At 42.1% G+C, this 8,293-nt stretch overlaps 1 long non-coding RNA gene across 2 annotated transcripts in view; it reads right to left on the bottom strand.

Moving 5' to 3' along the window:
* Positions 1-95: 95 nt before the first annotated feature.
* Positions 96-8,293, bottom strand: part of LOC121110721 — a 37,080-nt gene continuing 28,882 nt past the window's right edge. The window contains exons 2-3 of one of the 2 annotated variants that reach the window (XR_005849799.2): positions 6,068-6,154; positions 96-4,545 (exon numbers count right to left, since the gene is read on the bottom strand). This is a non-coding gene — a long non-coding RNA (uncharacterized LOC121110721). Of the gene's footprint in view, positions 4,546-6,067; positions 7,566-8,293 lie in introns of those variants that run through there. The other variant, XR_005849788.1, reaches the window with a different exon arrangement.

The raw sequence follows: 8,293 nt of genomic DNA, 5'->3' as shown, positions 1-8,293 counted from the left end.
GTGGCAGTCCCTCCTCCTTTTGTACCAGGTCTGCTGCTTGGGCAAAACCTCTGTGGTGTTGGGTTTTCAGTTTAGTGAGGTTATTCTTTTCCCTCTTTTCCTTTTTTTTTTTTTTTTTTCTTATAAAATAGAAACATATGAGACTTATTTGCCCTGGTGATAAATTTCAGGTCTATAGATAACATGGGTAAGTGGGCATGGTGGTCCTTTCCAACCTTAGTGATTTTATGATTCTCTGACATCAAAAAACCTCAGAAGAGTTCTCAATGTGAAACAGTGGCAATAGTAACTGCAGCTGGCAACGAGAAGCAGCTCTGGCTTTCTGTACACAACACAGACTTTCCAAAATACACATCATGTTGTCATAGGTATTAGGCATCCCATAAAAATTAACAACTGGAAAAGAACAGAAAATACCATGTCCTTAAATAACAAAGATTAAAGTAAACGTGAGCTGAGAAACTTTGGAAACAAGTGAAATTGAGAATCGTTTGACCTCAGTTTACTCCTCCCTTCAACGCAAAGTTGAGTGCTAATGATGTTTGAAGAGAAGCCACACAGTGTTATTTTACTGTTTTTTATTAGTTTTTTATTGTGTGCAGTTCTGTACAATCTTTATACTAATAACATAATAGTAGATGGCCTGATAAGTATGGCTTCAGGAGCTTTGTGGTAATATGAACGTCTTGAAAGTAAAGGAGTTCAAGTGTTATAAATAATAAAATTGGAAACTTCCTATTTAAAATGTTTATAGGCTCTCATTTGGGCTCTCGTGCTTCCAATATACAAGACATTTTCTTCAAAATGGCCAATTATAATTAAAAAAACCCTACATTTTCCCTTGTTGTGAAGTTGTTTTTGTTTTTTTTTTTAAATAGAGACAAATCTCTTAACATGGGAACTAAGCATTTAAGATTCTAATTAACCTCGTGATTATACCAGCCTTAACAGACACAAAAAGAATAAAAAAAAACATAGGTTCTACATGAAGGTACTTCTTAAACCATCTCTGGGATTGAAGATAGCATATAAAATAGTGGCTTGCATATTAACTGATTTTTATTACAAATGTTTGCGATCGTGATGATCAGGTGGTGGCATGCCAGAGAGAGCTGGGGATTATAGAGTTTTCCTGGAATTCCTAAGAGCTGGTACACAGGAGACAAAAAGGAACTGCCACTCTTCCCTGAATTAAAAAGTTTCTGATGCAGCTGCTCAGTACTCAGAACAAAACCCCACAGAACGTTATTTGGTAGATGGTGGAAACAAACATTCCACTTAAGATTTTCAATAAATCTATTCCTGTGTAGAACACAAATATGTCTGACAATTTGTTTTGACAGACAACTAACATCTTTGGACTGTTCATGTTTAAGCACATACTTTTTTTTTTTGCTGTTGATGATGTTACTTGATTGAATTCCTGATCAATAACGAAAAGCTTTTTGGCTTTTATTCCTAAATGAATTACAATCTTTTTTTTTTCTTCCCCTAACATTAGCAGGTTGTTGAAAGAAGAGTTTGGAGTATGTTGTGCAGTGAAAAGCTGCAACAAAAGTAAAAAAAAAAAAAAAAAACCTGCCTTCCAGTGTTCTCTCATGAAGCCAAGACTGGACATGGCAGAAATGTTTCCTTTACCGAGATATCTTGGGTCTTCCTCACTCTTCTTGGTCTGAGTTTATCCCTGAGTCCATGCATCCATGATGCTGATTCCCATAGCAGATGATCTGAGTGAGAACAGAGAAGGCGCTTGGACTAACACAGTCAGACCTATCGGTTGTTTTCACTTTCACAAGTGTTGACGCAGTTGCAAAACCTACAGCAGTTTGTATGTCTGGCTTTCAGTGGCTCCATTTCTCTCTCTCAGGGAGATCCCATAAGATTTTTATGATTATTTACTCTTCTACCTCAGTGCACCCTATGTAGCTGCTGCAACCTTCTGTTTCCCTCGTTCACTGTGTAAACAAGGCTGTAGAAGAGATTTTCAGTATGGTCATCATAGCCACCTTTAAACCTTCTTTTGTGTCTCATCCCATACTTCGACATTTCTTATCCAGTGCCTGACAGACAATCTTAAGCCTGTGCAAGAATTACAACTCAGATGCCTTTCTGGCAAGGGAGGAAAGCAGAAGATTGAGCTGGGATTGCATGAGCCTGCTGCCTTAGATATTTTTCTAATTTCTGTTGTTCAAATTCATAATATTTGTTTTCACTCTTTTTAAATAAACATGCAGGAGCAGTTCTCAAATAATTTTCCTCATATAACAATTTTGTCATTTTCCCTTCAGAGTTAATAGGTTTATATTATCAATACTTTTTTAAAGATTAGTATTAGCAACTGCATTATATTCCACATGCAACTTTTGTTTGCATGAGCTTGGAGATTGAAACTAGTCTAGAAGGACTGGTTTGCTTGTTGAGTGGAGTTTGTCTTATCAAACACATCAGTGTACCTTGACAAACTGCTGAATTTGGTGTGAAGCCTAGGTGTCATCTTGTTATCTATCTGTTATCTGTGTCTTTATCTCATGCTGCCTGCCCTGGGAGGTGATGGAGTCACTGTACCCAGAACTGTTCAGGAAATGAGGAGATGTGGCACTGAGGGACATGGGACTATGATTCTATGCAGTTAGCTGCCCAACTACAACATCAAACCTAACGCCTCTATCACGAGGTCCCCCTGACCATGGGGCTCATCCTGCTTGTTGGTAACAACTGCCACATCTGCACGCTTCTCTTGGCCATGCCCCTTAGTGCTGTACTCTTAGGATACCCACACATCATATCAGGTGCATTCGTGTTCCCTTTTTCACAAGCCTTTGCAGCCCTTTTTGCATGACCTTCCTTGAAGGTCATTTGTTTTGGATCCCACCTGCATGTACCACACATGCACCAGGCAGCTTTGCATCCTTTTGTCTACTCTTGCTGCGTCATGGCCAGGTAACAAGATGAAAGGAAGGATTTGGGAAAGCAGCCAGAATAAGACTTTTCAGCAGGTTGGGTATTCTGGTACCTCTCTTCTGGGGACAGGATGCACCCAGTTCCCAACACAGGAAATTGACAGCTGTGGTGGGAAGGCGTCAACTGTGGAGGGTGCAAGAGGTCTCCTGCAGCCACGAGCAGGGTGCTTGGTTCTGCCAGGTCCTCAGATGCTGTAGGGTGGCTGCTGAGCCTGCCGTATGGCTGCACAGGGTCTGCTGGCACTGCCTGTGGGATCAGCTTGATGCCAGTATGGACAGTGCCATCAGGATTACTCTTGCCTCCTGCAAACCTCACAATCTGTGCAAAGACAGGGAAACCTCATGACTCCAGCAATTCAGTGTGCTTTGGAGGGCTTTTGGCCAGCACCGACGTGATGTTTGCGTAATCATGTTAGACCTTCCTGAGAAGATCACATATTATTGAAGCTCAGTAGCTGTATAATCCCCCTTCCCCCTAAAATCCAGTCAAATTAAATGCTCAGAGGTGCTTTCTTCAAGCTATCTGCAGGGAACAGTTTTTCAAAGAAAGTTAAGCAGTTTAAACTCTGGCCACATTTTGAGTTCACCTTTAAAAGCTCTTTAGAAGCAAAGAGTTTCCTTGGAGCATAAGGAGGATCAAAAGAAAAAAAAAAATCTTTCTTTGCTCTATAATTCATGACTGCGAGTTCAGCCTGTGTATTCATCATTTGATCAAGCACCTGTAATAGGTAACTTCACTGTCACAGCTTGCAAGAGAACATACATGGGATACTGAGCTTGCAAACAATAAAAAAACCCCACAACACAACAAGCAACTCACTCCTTACTCAAGGAGTAAGAGAGTGGAGAGCCGCTAACCTTCAGACACCCCAGTGGCTCCAGGCACTGGAGGAGGGGATGATGACTCTTCTGCAAGCAGGTGATTTTTGGAGCAGAAGTAAATGCTTCCATCAGGAGTTATCCCAGCTCTTGATGACTTGGCAGAGCAGTGCCATAATCCAATCTGTGACGCACTGGGAAGATGTTAAAATGGCAATCCTCTTCTCTGTAGGTATTATACTAAGAAATACCTATTCTTTTGTCTAGTGCCATCTCCATATGAGACTTCTGATGTTTGTTTTTTTTTGTGTGTGTGCTGAATGTCTTCAAACTTCCCTTGTCACTTTTCTTACCTTTGAAAAATGTTATTTACTTATGATTTATTTTTTTCTGTATTAGGATCACCATATAAATTCTGCATTTCCATTTTGTATTCTCTAATTCTATAACAGTCTCTTTCATTTTAATTTGTTATCCTAATGAAATCAGAGTTCCCACCACAAACCATATTGGAGGCGAGGAAGAAAGGGTGGAGAGCGGATGGCTGTTGTAAAGATTAAGCAGTAGTAGTTTAAACTATCAAACAAAAATGTATGAAAAGACAAAGCCTCATAAAGAATGTTTAAAAACTTCTCACTGCACAGGTAAGAACCAAAGGCATCTCCAAAGCAACATGTGCTGAGTCCACAGTGCCTGCAATTTAATTATTAAACAAAGCCAGTGCTAAGTGGCAGGTAAGGCTGCAGCAGGATACATTCACATAACCCTAGACCAGAAAAGTAAGGAAGAAAAAATAGAAAGTTAAGGGAGAAGATTGATCTTTCCACTTTTGTTTTACTTACAACATTGTTAACAAGGCGAGGTGATTATCCATTAAGCTTTTGATCTCATCTCTGCTATCAGGCTCGTACTCTTAACACAGAGCTTTGACCGTGACTTCACTGCTACTGTGTAAATCCCATCCAAGTATTTGGACTATTTATCAGATATGCATGTGGCTAGAGGGGAGCTAGCTTATGCAGTGGAGCATGAATCTGGTGAAACTGAACTCATTACTGCCTTAGGGTATCTCTGGGAGGTAGCTAATACTGAAGTGGTAGGAGCAAGCTGCAGAAGTAGATGTCTGCTGTGACTCAAAAGGGGTTAATCTTAAACAGTCAAAATGCTTCATAAAGATTGGAGCTAATTTGAGGCCTCCTGTGATAACTAGGCTAATATAGGGCAGGAAGGGGAATAGAGCCATCTCCATGAAGTCTTACAAGACACTGGAGTGTTGTCTTTTGCCTGACACGGGTCTCAATGAGATGTAGCTGTTGTCATACTCCTGTTAAAAATTTTGTTCTTTATTAAAAAAAAAACTTCCCATATAAGAGGTTTTTTTTTAAGGATTATGCAAAATTTATGTTCTTGATTGGTAGTTTTCTTATAAGTAAAACAATAAGAGGTTTTTAACTTTCTGCAGGTAACCTCTGGTTGGTTGCATTCTATATTATAAAACTGAAGAAAGGGTGCTGACTGTAGGATGGTATTATTTTGGAGAAATTATTTCAACAGCTCTCAGCCCCGACCATGAATGCAGTGATATGTTTTATTTTGAAGTTTTCCTTCAGAGACAAATATCTGACCCTTTTGGTAGATATTGAGGAGTTGCCTACCACCATCACTCAAGTAACCAGTAATCACTCAAGACCAATGAATGGGGAGAGCAAGAAGGGGGGCTGACTGAGGACCTTCCTGGCCATCTGTCTCTCAAAGAAAACGTAAGGAGTTACTTTGTTAGAGCAGCTATAAGGATGAATCAATCACACGTACCACTTACAACATTAACAGATGTTCCCATTAAGTTTCTGTAGCTTAAGTGCACATAAACAGTTCAGAAAAAAATCATAGAACTCTTTTGAATAGCTTTTTACACAGCTAACAGTAATAGGATAATAAGTGGGAAGGGCAGATGCAGAAACAATACTCAATGAAAAGGTTGAGGGCCCTCCAGAAATGCCATCTGAGTGGCAAAGAGCCCAAACAATGTCAGGCTCTTAGCGTAATGAAATCCTGTACCAAGAAAAGGTTAAAAAAACCTAAACTGAAGGGAAACGTGGTAACAATGTTTTTCATTTTCTTGAAAGAAATGAAAAACCAAACAGAACCGTAACAAGTAAACACTAGACAATATACAGAGAGAAAAGATAATTAATGTGAGTCATTTCTGAAGGCAAGAAAAAGTCTCTGATCCGATACTGCTCTGCTAGGCCCAGGTGACACTGAAATGCCAGCTGCCCTCCACTCACCTCAAGCTTCTGAAGAGTCCTCCTAAAGCTTCTTCTGGGGTTCCTCTTCTTGGCTGAAGTAACACTAAGTGAATTTCCTCCTGATAACTGAAAAAATGTGTGTGGTCAGCACAGTCAAATGTGGGACTTCTGGAGCACAGGACCACTGCCAGCTGCCTCACTCAGGGTGGTTGCGTCTCCTTCCTATACGGTGAGCTCAAAATAACATTTCTATGGCCAAAGGACTCACTTGCTTTAGCAGCTCTGCAATCCCCCCTGCTTTGCAAGGGTAATTCTCTTGTGAAAATCTAGGCCCCTGGCAAGTGGGGAGAGAGACTGACAAATAAGAGGTGCGTTCCCTGTGGCACTCATGAAGAGCTATGGCACTTTATCACCAGGACTTTTCTTAACTTCACAGTGCAACAGCAAGTACAACTTAACTAATTCCTTTATAATAAAGATTATTTCTCAAGAATTTCCCCAGAGGATCGACTGCCATTTAGTTACCTTTCAAAGCTCAACAATAATGAAGTAGACTATATGACAGCATTGTTTCCAGGAGCACTGTTAATTTTTCTCATTTTTCAATACTCAGATGTTGGTATGTGATAAAACGGTAACACAGATGGACAAAAATTGAAAGCAGCAATTGCCTCTGATAAAACTGTTCAAAGGCAGATAATGTTCATCTTTTCCCTCTGTTTTTCATTATTATTATTATTATTATTATTATTATTATTATTTTTGTGGAAGCATTCCCTCCACCATAACTCCTCAGCATTGATCAACTTCAGCACTTATGGTGCTTTCAAGGACTCGACAGTGGTTTCTGCAGAACACGAAGGTGAGAGCTATGGGATCAAGCACTACCGTGAAGAGCATTCAGCAAATGGTGAGACAGAGGCAGTGTTGCCTGCTGAAGAAAACTGGGATGTAATTCTGAACTAAATGTTGGTAGCAGCAGAAATGCTGATCTTGATTAAATCTGAAAATGGCTTGGCTAAGGATTGGAGGAGGAAACCTAATTCCTCTTCCTACCATTAACTCAAGACACTCTGGCTCTATCTACACAAGTTTTATTACCACATATTTCCCAGTGCTGCTACCGTCTGCGCAGTCCTACAGACCTCTGCAACAGTCAGGATACGGTAGCAGGAGCTCCGGTTCAGCCCTCATTATTTAGACCTGTTCTAACGAGTGAATAGGTTGGCCCTTTGCCCAATACCTGGGGTGTACCAGGCCCAGCTGGGCGTCCCCTCTGCTCTGTGCTGTGCAGCCTCACCTCCAGCACTGGGTGTGGGTTTGGATGCCAAAATCTAAGGACATAAAACTATTAGAGAGCATCCAAAGGAGGGCTACAACGATGGGGAAGGCTCTGAGGGCAAGGTGTGTGAGGAGCGGCTGAGGCCCATCGGTGTGCTCAGCGCAGAGCAGAGGAGCTGAGGGGAGGCCTGATGGCGGCTGCAGCTCCTCACAGGGAGCGGAGGGGCAGCGCTGAGCTCTGCTCTGTGTGACAGCGACAGGGCCCGAGGGAACGGCATGGAGCTGTGTCAGGGGAGGGGCAGCTGGGGGTTAGGGACAGGGGCTGCACCACAGGGCGGTGGGCATGGAACGGGCTGCCCAGGGCTGTGGGCACGGCCCCCAGTGCCGGAGTTCAGGGAGTGTCTGGACAGTGCTGTCAGACATAGGGTTTGATTTTGGCTGGTCCTATCTGGAATCAGGGGTTGGACTCAATGATCCTTGTGGGTGTTTTCCAACTTGGGATGTTCAGTGATTCTGTTCCAGGGGGGTGGCAAGCATGAAAGATCTGCTTGGCCCCTTTCCCAAATGGAATCAAAATGAGTGCATGGAGTTTTCTCATCCATTCTTCTATTCACAAGACACAGATTCATGTGGAAGAGAGCTAGCAAAAACAACAGAACTACACGTAGGCAAAAACACTCCTTAGAGGAATTTGCTCATGCTCATTTTTTGAACCGTTTCACAGTGAAGGCTCACTCCGGGTGTCTGTCAGACTACAAACTCCATTTTGAATGTGGATCTTGTTTGCTCTCCTTTTCCTCTGCACTGAGGTTATGCGATGGTGTTACAGGGAGCTGCACGGGAGCTGTGCTGGCCACTGCTGGTAGCCCAGTTGTTCCCGGTGCTCAGCCCCAGGAAGATGCACATGTGCTTCAAGGATGCAGGTTCCTGCTGCTGCTCCTGGGGATGAAGCAGTGCATGTAGTGAAGACTATGGTTTGGCTGG

Source organism: Gallus gallus, chromosome 1 (genome assembly GCF_016699485.2).
Source record: "Gallus gallus isolate bGalGal1 chromosome 1, bGalGal1.mat.broiler.GRCg7b, whole genome shotgun sequence".
In the NCBI taxonomy this organism is placed as follows: domain Eukaryota; kingdom Metazoa; phylum Chordata; class Aves; order Galliformes; family Phasianidae; genus Gallus; species Gallus gallus.
The sequence above is the reverse complement of the archived record's forward strand: the minus strand, read 5'-3'. Positions and strand labels throughout refer to the sequence as shown.